This window comes from Lissotriton helveticus, chromosome 10 (assembly GCF_964261635.1).
Source record: "Lissotriton helveticus chromosome 10, aLisHel1.1, whole genome shotgun sequence".
Classification (NCBI taxonomy): Eukaryota; Metazoa; Chordata; class Amphibia; order Caudata; family Salamandridae; genus Lissotriton; species Lissotriton helveticus.
The window spans coordinates 591,061,234-591,075,522 of record NC_136071.1 but is presented as its reverse complement, the minus strand read 5'-3'; the positions used below and the strand labels follow the sequence as shown (position 1 = coordinate 591,075,522).

At 50.8% G+C, this 14,289-nt stretch overlaps 6 non-coding genes across 6 annotated transcripts; all 6 read right to left on the bottom strand.

Annotated features, from left to right (window-relative positions):
- Window positions 1-3,616: 3,616 nt before the first annotated feature.
- On the bottom strand, window positions 3,617-3,689 carry TRNAV-UAC (transfer RNA valine (anticodon UAC)). Its single transcript has one exon. It is a non-coding gene; the product is annotated as a tRNA-Val (tRNA).
- Window positions 3,690-4,073: 384 nt separating this feature from the next.
- TRNAP-CGG (transfer RNA proline (anticodon CGG)) lies at window positions 4,074-4,145 on the bottom strand. Its single transcript has one exon. It is a non-coding gene; the product is annotated as a tRNA-Pro (tRNA).
- A 931-nt stretch (window positions 4,146-5,076) lies between these two features.
- Window positions 5,077-5,188, bottom strand: TRNAL-CAA (transfer RNA leucine (anticodon CAA)). The gene is made up of 2 exons: window positions 5,151-5,188; window positions 5,077-5,122 (listed from the first exon to the last, which is right to left on the bottom strand). It is a non-coding gene; the product is annotated as a tRNA-Leu (tRNA).
- Window positions 5,189-5,483: 295 nt separating this feature from the next.
- On the bottom strand, window positions 5,484-5,556 carry TRNAV-AAC (transfer RNA valine (anticodon AAC)). The gene has a single exon. It is a non-coding gene; the product is annotated as a tRNA-Val (tRNA).
- An 893-nt stretch (window positions 5,557-6,449) lies between these two features.
- TRNAV-UAC (transfer RNA valine (anticodon UAC)) lies at window positions 6,450-6,522 on the bottom strand. Its single transcript has one exon. It is a non-coding gene; the product is annotated as a tRNA-Val (tRNA).
- Window positions 6,523-6,906: 384 nt separating this feature from the next.
- Window positions 6,907-6,978, bottom strand: TRNAP-CGG (transfer RNA proline (anticodon CGG)). The gene has a single exon. It is a non-coding gene; the product is annotated as a tRNA-Pro (tRNA).
- Between the last annotated feature and the right edge of the window lie 7,311 nt (window positions 6,979-14,289).

Below are 14,289 nucleotides of genomic sequence, written 5' to 3'. Positions count from 1 at the left end.
CCACCCCGTCCCCGTCCCGGGACGAATGCCCGGGACGCATGGAGCCCGTCCTGGCCACTTGACGTCCCGTCCTGGGCATTGAACCATGCCGTCGGCCTGGAGAAGGGAGCCCCCGGACGCCCGGGGGAGGACTGCCCGGTACCCGTGGAACCCTTCCCGGGTACTTTGCAACGCCGTTGGCCTCCTGGAGATGGGTGCCCCGGATGCCCGGGGGTGGGCTGCCCGGGACCCATGGAGCCCGTCCTGGGCACTTTTACATGCCGTCGGCCTTGAGGTGGGTGCCCTGGACGCCCGGGGGAGGCCTGCCCGGGACCCGTGGAGCCCCTCCCGGGTACTTTGCCAATGCCGTTGGCCTCATGGAGATGGGTGCCCCGGACGCCCGGGGGGAGGACTGCCCGGTACCCGTGGAGTCCTTTCCGGGTACTTTGCAACGCCGTTGGCCTCCTGGAGATATGTGCCCCGAACGCCCGGGGGGAGGGCTGTCCGGGGCCCATGGGGCCCGTCCTGGGCACTGTGACATGCCGTCGGCCTGGAGGTGGGAGCCCCGGACGAGCGGGGGAAGGCTGCCCGGGACCCGTGGAGCCCTTCCCGGGTACTTTGCCATCCCGTTGGCCTCCTGGAGATGGGTGCCCCGGACGCCCGGGGGAGGTCTGTCCGGGGCCCATGGAGCCCGTCCTGGGCAGTGTGACATGCCGTCGGCCTAAAGGTGGGAGCCCCGGACGCCCGGGGGAAGGCTGCCCGGGACCCGTGGAGCCCTTCCCGGGTACTTTGCCATCCCGTTGGCCTCATGGAGATGGGTGCCCCGGACGCCCAGGGGAGGTCTGTCCGGGACACGTGGAGCCCGTCCTGGGCATTGAGCCATGCCATTGGCCCGGAGAATGGAGCCCCCAGACGCCCGGGAGAGGTGTTGCCCAGGCATATCTCATCTGGTCCCCCGGGCAGAGAACCACCAGCCCTGGAGAGGTGTCCGGGCGTACCCTGCCCCTAGTAATCCGGAGGGAAATTACCCCCCTTTCTTGCAATCCGTGCACGCGAGGTGACAGAGGGGACCCAAGGCGTAAAAGAACCCGACCTCATGGAGCCCTAGCTGGGATCCAGGAGCCGAATGGCACCTCATCGGGACTTCCAGGGAAGCCCGGCCATCTGGTCGCCCCATTGGAAAGCATCGCGGGCGACCAGAGGGCCGGGATCGAAAGGACTCCCAGCTCCCCATCCATCCCAAGCCTTCGCGGTAGGGTTCCTGACTGCCTGCCCACGCAAGGCAGGGCTCTTGGACCCCGGCTGGGCCTCAGGCGCAGGTTGGACCACCGGAGCTCTAGGGCCCGGACGACCTGGGGGAGGAATGCCCGGGACCCGTGGAGCCCGTCCTGGGTACTTTGACATGCCGTCGGCCTGGAGGTGGGTGCCCCGGACGCCCCGGGGGAAGCTGCCCGGGACCCATGGAGCCCGTCCTGGGTACTTTGACATTCCGTCGGCCTGGAGGTGGGAGCCCCGGACGCCCGGGGGGAGGTCTGCCCGGGACCCATGGAGCCCGTCCTGGGTACTTTGCCAATGCCGTTGGCCTCATGGAGATGGGTGCCCCGGACGCCCGGGGGACGAATGCCCGGGACGCATGGAGCCCGTCCTGGGCACTTTTCCATGCCTTCGGCCTGGAGCCCCCAGACACCCAGGGGAGGACCACCGTGAAAACCATGGAGCCCGACCCGGGCACTCTGCCATACCGTCAGCCTAGATGGAGCCCCGGACGCCCAGGGGACGAATGCCCGGGACGCATGGAGCCCGTCCTGGGCACTTTTCAATGCCGTCAGCCTAGATGGAGCCCCGGACGCCCGGGGGACGACTGCCCAGGAGCCATGGAGCCCGTCCTGGGCAATTTGACATGCAGTTGGCCTGGAGGAAGGAAGCCCCGGGTGGCCTAGGGAGGTGTTGCCCAGGCATAGCCCATCTGGTCCCCATGGCAGAGAACCACCAGCCTCGGAGGGGTGTCCGGGCGTACCCTTCTCCCTAGTAATCCGGAGGAAAATTACCCCCTTTTCTTGTAATCTGTGCACGCGAGGTGACAGAGGGGACCCAAGGCGCGAATGTACCCAACCTCCTGGAGCCCTCGCTGGGATCCGGGCGGCGAATGGCACCTCATCGGGACTTCCAGGGAAGTTCGGCCATCTGGTCGCCCCATAGGAAAGCGTTGCGGGCGACCAGATGCCCGAGGGGATCCGGGCGACCAGATGGCCGAGGGAATCTGGGCGATCAGATGGCTGGACACGGAAGTGAAGCCGCCTGGACTCTCCCGACCCTGTCCCCGTCCCCGTGCCCGTGCCCGGGATGCATGGAGCCCGTCCTGGGCACTTTTCCATGCCTTCGGCCTGGAGCCCCCAGACACCCAGGGGAGGACCACCGTGAAAGCCATGGAGCCCGACCCGGGCACTCTGCCATGCCGTCGGCCTGGATGGAGCCCCGGACGCCCGGGGGACAAATGCCCGGGACGCATGGAGCCCGTCCTGGGCACTTTTCCATGCCTTCGGCATGGAGCGCCCCGACACCCTGGGGAGGACCACCCTGGAAACCATGGAGCCCGACCCGGGCACTCTTCCATGCCGTCGGCCTGGATGGAGCCCCGGACGCCCGGGGGACAAATGCCCGGGACGCATGGAGCCCGTCCTGGGTACTTTTCCATGCCGTCGGCCAGGAGCCCCCTGACAACCAGGGGAGGACCACCGTGAAAACCATGGAGCCCGACCCGGGCACTCTGCCATACCGTCAGCCTGGATGTAGCCCCGGACGCCCGGGGGACGAATGCCCGGGACGCATGGAGCCCGTCCCGGGCACTCTGCCATGCCGTCCCGACAAATTCGTACGGACTCCTAACCTTCCGACACGGATCGGAATCGAGCCCTTTCTGACCCAGCAGATTTCAGGTTGATTTGCTATATACTTTACGTACGATTTTATGGGGGCCGATTCCGATCCGGTACGTAAAAGCAAATACGACCGACATGTCGGACAACCACGTACACCCAGGGGATAGGACTGCCCGGGTCACATGGACCCCGTCCTGGGCACTCTGATCTGCCGCCGGCGCCGGGGATCGAACCGTGATCACCAGATGGGGATATCCCAAAAATCTGGCATGGATACGGCCCGCCAGGACAGGTTTGGGCACCCCTGCCCTACACCAACGAGCCACCCAAGAGTCACCTCTGACACGGCTCCAGTGGTAAGTGGCAGCTAGTCGGTGAATGCTTCACCCAAAGCAAACAACTGCACATGTTGCTCTCTTCTGCAATATGATTGCTGTCTTTTCCATGGCCGTCATCAAACAAGAAATTAAAAAGCCTCTGTCCTTCAGACAGTTTGTTTTCTCTAAGTGTCTGCTCGTGGTGAGGACAAGAAAAGCATTTCTGCTCTCATTCCTTGCTTTCATGAAGTAGGCCCACCCTTCAGAGCAAAGGGCGAGCAAGCGAATGGCGCAAGCTATCGTCACTTCTCTTTTCGAGCTGTCACTGAGATCCCTGGAGCACACTACGTCAGGTTGGTGAGGGATAGACAGCCTCTATTATCTCAGCTTTCCTATAAAGTCAGCCAGTAAAGGCAAACACTGTTAAAAGCAGCAAACCACTGTTTCTGCCCGGTCTCGAACCAGGGACCTTTCGCGTGTAAGGCGAACGTGATAACCACTACACTACAGAAACAGACACTAACTCAGGAATCTTGTTGGCATGTATTGGGCTGGAATGCACAGACTAAGGGCCAATGTCCTTGAAGCTCAAAGTTGGGCTCTCCTTACCCGGTCTCTATTTCTTTGGAAGACAGGAATGAGGACCACTTTTATTCCAAGAGGCGATTTTGAAACCATATCCTGAAATGACACTAGAAAAACACTATGCATGTAAGGTTCCTACCATGCTGGTCCGGCCCAGAAAAGCAGTTGCAAAGAAGTCCTGCACTCCTTTATCACGCCACGAGTGGAAAATAGCGTGCAGGGTAAGGAACTTTCTCGACATACACAGCGTCTTATAGCATTGAAAAGAAGAAATGCTCCTATATTACAAGCATCTTGAAAATGTCCACAGCATGGGCTCGTCCGGGATTTGAACCCGGGACCTCTCGCACCCGAAGTGAGAATCATACCCCTAGACCAACGAGCCTGACTGGCCAGGAGACATTTTGAACAATTTCTGAAGCGTCTTTCAGAAAAAAGCAGGGCTAGTCTCCCTCTAAGTGAGCCTCACAACGTCATGTTTTCTCTCAAGTTGTTGTTTTTTCACTCTAGCAAGAAAGGGGGCAGCCAATCTCCTATCAGCCAGTGAGCAGAAAAAAGGCAAAGATGAGAACAGCAAGCACTTTCTGGCAATTGTTCTCCTCTGCAAGTCCTGGACCCTTGCCCCATAGACTTCCACACCAGAAGCAATGAAGGGCCCACCATTTCCTGCGCCTGAGAAAGAGGGGTTTGATATTTAGATTCAAACGCGCTCACTCAGCGCTCGATCAGGCTCGATCAGGCGAGATTTATATGAGTGGCTCACAGGCCTGAAACACTCACCTGGGAGACCCAGAGTGGCTGACTTCTCAGTATAGCCATTGTTGGGCGAGTCATCTCCTTTCCTCCTGCCTCAATCTAGAATTGGCTGCAAATCATAAGAGAGAGTGCAATGCCCGTGCGCAGTGCCTACTCCCAGCTACCTCTCTGTCTTCCTTATGTAAATTAGAATTTGCAAGGGGGGACCAATGGCATTCTGCTCCTCCCACATAACCAGGAAGCCCTGTTGAACATGTCTGCCTGTGTTTTTGCAGGGACAGTGCCTTCTCTGCCCAAAAGGTGGCAGGAGAGACTCACAACAAATGATGGGATCAACTGCTTAGTTATAAACCCAGCATGGCAGTTACTGTGATGGAGTGCAAATTTAATGGAAGGTGTGCCTGAGGTGTCATTTCCAGAAATCCATGGAATTGTGATTGAGGGCCCAGCCTGATTGTTGGTGGATTTCTCTTCACATGCTACAGGTTCCTGCAAAGATTGTGGTGTTTGCCAGGAACGCTCTGCAAAAAACAGGAAGATATACGGGTGTAAAAGGGACCTGTCAGAAGTGGGATTTGAACCCATGCCTCCATGAGGAGACCAGAAGGCTCAGCTACACTGAAGATCAAGCTCTCTTGAGTCTGGCGCCTTAGACCACTCGGCCATCCTGACGGCTCACGAGGGGGGCTTAGGTCTGACTCTTCTATCCGCACCTGCCAATGTTTCCACTTACAACCTTCACAGCAATGTCACAGTTGTAAAGGCCCCAACAATACAACATAGCTTAAACAAAATAAAAATAGGCACAAGAACGACCCCCAGATGATGGATGCAGATAACTTTGTTTCGTCTTGCAAAGGTAAAGAAAGTTTCCCACGGCTCACTGTGTTCAAAGACCACCTCTTCTTAAACTTGCATTCAGATAATAAGGTTTTAGAGTGTGCACATAAAAGCAGCCAACGCTCAGTGTTTCTGCCCGGTCTCGAACCAGGGACCTTTCGCGTGTTAGGCGAACGTGATGACCACTACACTACAGAAACGTCCTTGCTGCTTGCTACTGTTAAAGCAAAGTTCCTCTCAAGGCTTCACCCTACTTCTATTCTGCTGTATCAGCAGCGGCTCAGAATGTGCAGAACAAGTGTGAAAACCTCAGAGATATCATCCAACATGCTTGCAATTAGACGTATTCAAAATTTACTTGTGCAGGCATCGACAGACAAATATCTGATGTCTAAATGCAAAGCGAGTACAGCTTGGGAAAGCATCACCTGGGACACACTGAGACTAAGCAGGTAGGCAGAAAAAGCATGGTGATCCATTTTTCTTCTGAGGTTAGAAATATGTTGCGCAACAATGCACCGAGTATTACTAGAAATAGTCATGCATAGTTCACTTTTAGTACGATTTGTATGTTTAGCTCTAAAAAAGGGCTCGTCCGGGATTTGAACCCGGGACCTCTGGCACCCTAAGCGAGGATCATATCCCTACACCAACGAGCCACCCAAGAGTCACCTCTGACACGGCTCCAGTGGTTAGTGGCAGCTAGTCGGTGAATGCTTCACCCAAAGCAAACAACTGCACATGTTGCTCTCTTCTGCAATATGATTGCTGTCTTTTCCATGGCCGTCATCAAACAAGAAATTAAAAAGCCTCTGTCCTTCAGACAGTTTGTTTTCTCTAAGTGTCTGCTCGTGGTGAGGACAAGAAAAGCATTTCTGCTCTCATTCCTTGCTTTCATGAAGTAGGCCCACCCTTCAGAGCAAAGGGCGAGCAAGCGAATGGCGCAAGCTATCGTCACTTCTCTTTTCGAGCTGTCACTGAGATCCCTGGAGCACACTACGTCAGGTTGGTGAGGGATAGACAGCCTCTATTATCTCAGCTTTCCTATAAAGTCAGCCAGTAAAGGCAAACACTGTTAAAAGCAGCAAACCACTGTTTCTGCCCGGTCTCGAACCAGGGACCTTTCGCGTGTAAGGCGAACGTGATAACCACTACACTACAGAAACAGACACTAACTCAGGAATCTTGTTGGCATGTATTGGGCTGGAATGCACAGACTAAGGGCCAATGTCCTTGAAGCTCAAAGTTGGGCTCTCCTTACCCGGTCTCTATTTCTTTGGAAGACAGGAATGAGGACCACTTTTATTCCAAGAGGCGATTTTGAAACCATATCCTGAAATTACACTAGAAAAACACTATGCATGTAAGGTTCCTACCATGCTGGTCCGGCCCAGAAAAGCAGTTGCAAAGAAGTCCTGCACTCCTTTATCACGCCACGAGTGGAAAATAGCGTGCAGGGTAAGGAACTTTCTCGACATACACAGCGTCTTATAGCATTGAAAAGAAGAAATGCTCCTATATTACAAGCATCTTGAAAATGTCCACAGCATGGGCTCGTCCGGGATTTGAACCCGGGACCTCTCGCACCCGAAGCGAGAATCATACCCCTAGACCAACGAGCCTGACTGGCCAGGAGACATTTTGAACAATTTCTGAAGCGTCTTTCAGAAAAAAGCAGGGCTAGTCTCCCTCTAAGTGAACCTCACAACGTCATGTTTTCTCTCAAGTTGTTGTTTTTTCACTCTAGCAAGAAAGGGGGCAGCCAATCTCCTATCAGCCAGTGAGCAGAAAAAAGGCAAAGATGAGAACAGCAAGCACTTTCTGGCAATTGTTCTCCTCTGCAAGTCCTGGACCCTTGCCCCATAGACTTCCACACCAGAAGCAATGAAGGGCCCACCATTTCCTGCGCCTGAGAAAGAGGGGTTTGATATTTAGATTCAAACGCGCTCACTCAGCGCTCGATCAGGCTCGATCAGGCGCGATTTATATGAGTGGCTCACAGGCCTGAAACACTCACCTGGGAGACCCAGAGTGGCTGACTTCTCAGTATAGCCATTGTTGGGCGAGTCATCTCCTTTCCTCCTGCCTCAATCTAGAATTGGCTGCAAATCATAAGAGAGAGTTGTGGAAAAGTAAATTTTGCCATGTTCTGTGTCCCTACGTGTCATCCATCATATGTTATGTGTGCATGATTAATATGCATATGTTATTCCCCATGTTTGATTAAAGACGCAATTATAGTTGTGTCCACCTCTAGTATGCCAGTTTCCAGTTCTCGTGAATACTACGAATATCAGACCTATGTAAAGCTACGTTGCCGCGTTTCTCAGTGTGCATGTTATTTCATTATAAAGTCCCCGTTTCTAGGCCTCAAAAGGGCCCGGACACCAGATTCAGCTCCTGTCTCCTGAAGCCCTCGCTGAGGAGCGATATGGCCCCCGCCTGTATCCTCGACCCTTCACTTACTTCCTGTCTCGCAGTGCCCGGTTCAGCCTGGCTCTGCCTCTGAGTCTGCCAAGAGTATGTTATGATTCCAGTTATCAGTTCAGTCCTCCTTCTCTGCATTCCTAAACTACTGAATCGCATCAATAGTTTCCGTCATTGTCTAGCTTTTACGTCTCCATGTAAGAGAAATACTGCATTTAATGGTCATTTAATATTCTTCATCACGCACTACATGTAGAATAATGCATGCTCCAGTCTTAGAGTCTGTTAGCCTTTCCCCTCCTGACTTCTAGTTTATATCAACATGTTCCCTAAACATCAGATACTAGATACTGCTTAGGTACATGTCGCCCTGACTCTCCAGACTTCAGTCTCTGCTCCTAGCACAGAGTTCATAGCCCCCAGCTTCTCCTAGTGATACGTCATTGCCAGTTTGCGCGCACCATCAGGTTAGAGGTCCCGGCTCCTTAGGTAGCCCCCTCCATGGGTTCCGCCCCATTCATGACATATTCTGTTACGTTTGCATCACATGTCTATGTATACGCCCTGTTACACCTACTTTCACCCTTATCTCTCGCGACTGCTACGCGTCACGCTTTCTGCTCCACCCACTGCTACGCCTATTGCGATGTAATGCTATGTGTTTGCGTTATGTATATATGCTCATGTACTGTTATTAAAAGTTATCCTTCCTTCCTATGCTAGTCTTGTCCAGATCCTGTCCCCGGCAGCTGCCATCCTATTCCCGTGCAGGTCGCCCTGTTCCTGTCCTTATGCTGTATTAAACCTGCAAAAACTCCTACTACCTCGAATCTTGACTCTTATTTATTGAGCTATCTGTTATTCATTTATGCATTAAAAAATAGGGTATTATTTATTTATTTACCACATAATGGCGCCCGAATAGGGACTTGCCCTTTCCCCACGCGTCGGTGAAGCCACGCCGACCCCCTGACCCTCTGCAGTCGTGACGGAACTCTTCTGCGCACCGGCAGATATTTCTGCTTCAGGTATCCCTCAGGCCCACGGAGGAGACGGAGGAGGCGGTCCAGCATCCAGACGAGACGGTGGAGGAACGCGGCGAGTCCCGACCAGAGCCCAAGCCGAGAGTCCAAGGTCCGAGGTATCCGGAGGTCCACCCGTAACTGAAGTCCGAAGTTCGTCGTCCGTCGTCGTAGCAGTCCAGTCCAGTCCGAGGCCTTCCGTTCTTGCTGCCCGGTGAGTACCGTTACTGGGGTAGTATCTAGACAGGGTCAATTTAATTGACTCTGGTCCGTGGGTTGGTGGTACACAAGCCCACAAACGAAGTGTCCACTTCGGTGGATGCGGGTCCTGACGTGTCTCTTGATGAGACCGGTAAGTTTCGTACTGTTTCAGCAGTGCATCTAGTTTCTGTTCTAGTCAGTTCTGTTCTCGAGAAAATTCATGTATTCTGTGTTCCGTATTCCAGGTAGTATTCTGTTCGAACTGTTATTTTAAATGTTCTTCATGTATTTTAATGTCGTGGTATAAATGGGGAATAAGTATCGTGTTCATTGTGTATTGTATTGTGTCTAGATTACAGTTCAGTCATGCCCCTGTTTTCCAAGTTACGCCAGTTAAAAATTAGAAAGGGTCTGCTGGAAGCAGCAGTTCCCGTCCCGCCCAGGGACAGTCCAGGTCATTTTATGTATCAGAAGCATGGCATAAGCGCCATATTGTATCTAGATTTATGGGTCGAGTATACCAAACAGTTAGAGGAAAAGTATAGATGGCCTGTGTCAGGCACATGGGATGCCGAGTGCATCATGAGAGTAGAAGAGGCATTATGGAAAAAGAAAGCCAGACAGTCACAGAAAGATGCCATCGAGTTATGGCGCAAAGAAGCTCATAAAAGAACCGAAAAAGAAATCCGAAAGTCAGAATTAAGTAGAGAATCCCAAGAGCGAGCCCAAGAAAAAGAATTAATCGAGATAGGTGAACAAGTTAAGACTGAACAGTCAGACAGACGGAGGAATGCCCTTATTAAGGGTATGTACCCTCTTCTTGCCGAGGGTTTGCCAAAAGCGACCCCGGAGGCATCCAGTAATTTCCCGCCACCATTAGTTCCGACCAAGCTATGTCACAAACCGACCGCAACTGATATTTTTATTTCGTCCTATTTGGACGACACAGTCCCAGAATATGTAAATCCTGTTCGCGCTCCGCCAGTCCCTGTAAATCAGGCACTTCCCGTTCCTCTAGACACCGGGGTACCCCTTGCAGTACCTGCTACGGCCCCCCCGGTCCAGCCCGCCATACCAGTTCAGCCCGCATTTCAATTTCCTGCCACACTAGTACGAAGAGGATCAGTCGACGATTCTAGTTTAGGGGCCGCAGGAGGAGGTCCTCCTCAGACCCCGCCGCCACACAAGCGTTTAACGACAGCCGAATTACATACACAAGCGTCACAGCGTACGCCCAGACATCAGACTGTAGCAGAAATAAGAAAAGCCCTTAATGAATGCGGCTATGATCCAGTCCCAGGCGAGGATAATATGGTTTTATATTCATTCCGCGTAAGAAAGGTGGCCGAGTATCTAGTCACCCTACCGAATATGAAAGAAGACCTAGACAGAATATATCGTTTCATCCGTACAGGGGATGATCCAGAAAGCATTAGCGAGGCCATGTCTCAAAGGAAAGCCGAAATCCAGCTCATGATATTAAAGTTTCTGATTAACTGTCTAATAAGAGAACAAGATTACCCGTCTAAAGATCCGGCCGAAATGAAAATCCTGACAAGGTGGAGTGATAATATAGCCGAGGGTAAGCACAAGACCGTCGGTGCTATGGAGAGTATGTACAAGAAAATCGGTAAAGAAATAATAAAGTTACACGAACAGCGTAAAGCAGCACAAGTAAGCGAGAAAGAAAGTAACTCTGATACTGAAGAGGTAGAGGACGAGAATCCCGCCAGAATAGCGTATGTAGGAAAATCTAGATTTCCAGATCGCCATTTACGCCTAGAACACAAGTCTACTTTCCATCATCCAGCACCAGAACAAGGTTCTCTAGAACAAGTGTTTCAAGCCACCGATCACATTCTGAAATCACGAATCGGTTACAGTGAGTTAAGTACTATGCATGAACAAGAACTAGCCCGATCAGCAGTCCGATGGACTACTGATTCTACCACTTTTCCAGACGAAATAGTGGCACAAATGTTTCTGAAAATGCCCCCAGCCGAGCAACGACTGGCGGGTATGTATATGATTCAGCACCTCATTACATTGTATGAGGGTCAGCACTCTGATCCAGGCCCGTTACATGATATCCTGAACGAGTTACTCCAGTATAGATGGAAAGGTCTAGGTACCGATTTAATTAGTGTCATTCTAGAACAGCGCCACAAATATAGAACGTTTTTGAACCCGCACTTTGTTCATGTCTCACCCCCCGAAAGTAAACCATTTTACATGGAGAGACAGAATCCGTTACGAGAAGTCCACCCAGTTAGAGGAACGGGTGGCGAACTAGAACGAGTGTTTGTTTACACTCCGATCACAAAGATGGAACTCTTAGAGATGAAAAAATTAATTCCCTGCCACGATAAAGATCCAGCAGGGTTCCACCGAGAATTAAAAGACATGCTCCGTATGGGAGAATACACGTATCCAGATATAATTAAAATGTTAAAGGTTCTGTTGCCCGCAGGGGTGTATGAAAAGCTCAAGGAAAAAGAATGGGAGGTGGGAGAGAAAAATATCGATTGGGCAGTTCTAGAAGCTGAAGATAAGGCACGAGTACCAGGTACCGGTCTTGGAGCGAAATGTAAAGAATTACCTGAATTATTGATTCAAGTTTTACCCAGATTGTTAACAACGAAAAAAGAAGACTGGGATGCAATCTCAGCCTGTAAACAGAAGCAAGATGAGGATATTAGTGATTTTTATTCTAGATTTGAGAAATGTTTTAGCATCAACAGTGGCCTCAAGACAAGTAGTGAGTCATACCCTCATCTTTTTGTTACTAAATTGGTCGAGAATTCAAGTCCACCAATTAAAAATCGAGTTTTGAAAGTCGAAAGTACTTGGCAAGCTAATACCCCGTCCCAGATGTTACAGATGCTCCAATACCACCAGAATAGAATCAGAGAAGAACAGGACCACGAGAGAAGACGTATGAAAGACACGAAAATGAAAGTACTAGTTGCACAATCTGTTCCTCAAGACAGTCAGAAGAGGGGTCCGAATCAAGCCAGTCATCCTGCAGCTCCCGTTAAAGGGAACTGCAATTATTGTAAACAGCCAGGTCATTTTATAAACGAGTGTGCAGTTCTGAAACACAACATAGCTACCGGTAAGACTAAAGAAAGACCACGTCCGCCTAGACAAGAACAAGTTTCACAGATTCCTCAGCCACAGAATACACCACAGACAGTTACAGCACCGCAGCCTATTGCTGCAACACAGCATGTTACACAGCAAATGTATCAGTATGCACAGTCCGAGTATCCAGAGTACCAGCAGTATTCATGAAACAGCCTAGAGAGGGAGGTAGGCTTGCCTCTCATCGAGATACCTGTAGATCAAGAAGGTCCCTATGTTCACAGTCAAGTATTAGGGAAAGACAGAAAGTTTTTGATTGATACAGGGGCAAGTAGGACCACAATTAGTCATGCCGAAGTTCCAGGGGCTCCGCTCTCAGGCTCTAGAAATGTTTCCCTTGGATTTTCAGGAAAACCCATCGTAAATGAAATATCAAAGCCAGTTACTCTAGAAGTAGGTCCATTGTCCCGTACTACTGATCTGTTACTTACTAAGTCATGTCCAGAAAACCTATTAGGTATTAAAACACTGAAAGAGTTAGGTGCAGTTATATGCTGTTCCCCAGAGGGAATACGTCTGTTCCTACGTGACTTTAAGGGTCACTATGTATTACGAGATTTTGATCCCAGATTGTCTAATGTTCCGCAGCATTTATGGGCGCAAGGTCCAACTGATGTAGGTTACATGCAAATCACACCCCATTGTGTGACTCTCAAGCCAGGTGTAGTGTTACCACGAATCAGACAGTACAGATTGCCACCTGAGGCTGTAGCAGCCTTATCCAAAATTATTGACGAGCTCATCGCTCAAGGAGTAGTTGTAGAAACTGACTCCAATGTATGCAATTCTCCGATCATTCCAGTCATGAAACGTACTGATCCAAATGCACCCCCAGTATATCGATTAGTGATTGACCTACGAGAACTTAACAAATGTATTATTCCTCAGTACCCAGTTGTCCCAGATATCTCTTCCCTTTTGACAGCCATTGATTCCGAAGCCATGTTCTTTACTGTAATCGACCTCAAGAACGCATTTTTCAGTGTTCCCATTCATCCAGACAGCCAGTTTCTTTTCGGATTCTGTTTAAATGGAAGGAGCTATATGTTCACACGAGCTCCTCAAGGTTTCACAGAAAGTCCTAGTATTTACAGTCAAGCACTTAAGAGACAGCTTGATAATGTTCACATGCCAACTGACACTGCCCTGCTCCAGTATGTCGATGATCTACTGATCACAGCCCGTTCTGAACGTGACTGCGAGCGAGCGTCACTGACGGTTCTGTATTTCCTAGCCGAGATGGGGCACAAGGTGTCCCCTTCGAAGCTTCAATTCTGTGTCCAGCAAGTGGTATACTTAGGACACTTACTGTCCAAGAGGGGTAGGCAGTTGACACCAGACCGTATCCAGTTAATAGCGAGTCTTCCTCAGCCCAAGACCCAGAAGGAGGTACGTGCTTTTATCGGCCTTACTTCTTATTGCAGACAATGGATTCCTCAGTATGCATTTCTAGCCAAGCCACTGATACAGTTAACGACACAGGAGGCAGCCACATCGACTGTCCTCCCTTGGACATCTGAACATACACTTAGCTTCAATGAGTTAAAGAAAGCTTTATGCCAAGCTCCAGTTCTAGCCACACCGAACTACAGTAAGCCTTTTACACTTTTCGTCACAGAACGTGAAGGTACAGCATTATCTGTTCTCACACAAGATCAAGCAGGACAATACAAGCCATGTGCTTATTTTTCGAGCACATTAGATCCTGTAGCCCAGGCTCTGCCTGCGTGCCTCAAGTCAGTTGCAGCCACAGCACTAGCTATCAGACAAAGTGATTCCATAGTATTAGGACACTCCCTGACAGTACAAGTTCCACACTCCGTGGAAGTTCTTTTAAACCGAACACAGACTCAGCACTTGACAATTGCACGTTTAACAGGTTATGAATTGACACTGTTCCAGCCACACATAGAAATCAGACGCTGCAACATCCTGAACCCTGCTACACTGTTACCATCAGTTACTTTAAGTCCGGACACACACGACTGTGTGGAAGTAGTTAATATTACGACAAAGCCAAGACAAGATCTGACAGATATTCCGTTACCAGATCCCGACCTGACACTTTATGTGGATGGTTCATGTATGAGAACTAGTACAGGAGAACTAGTCGCCGCATATGCAGTGACTACTGACACC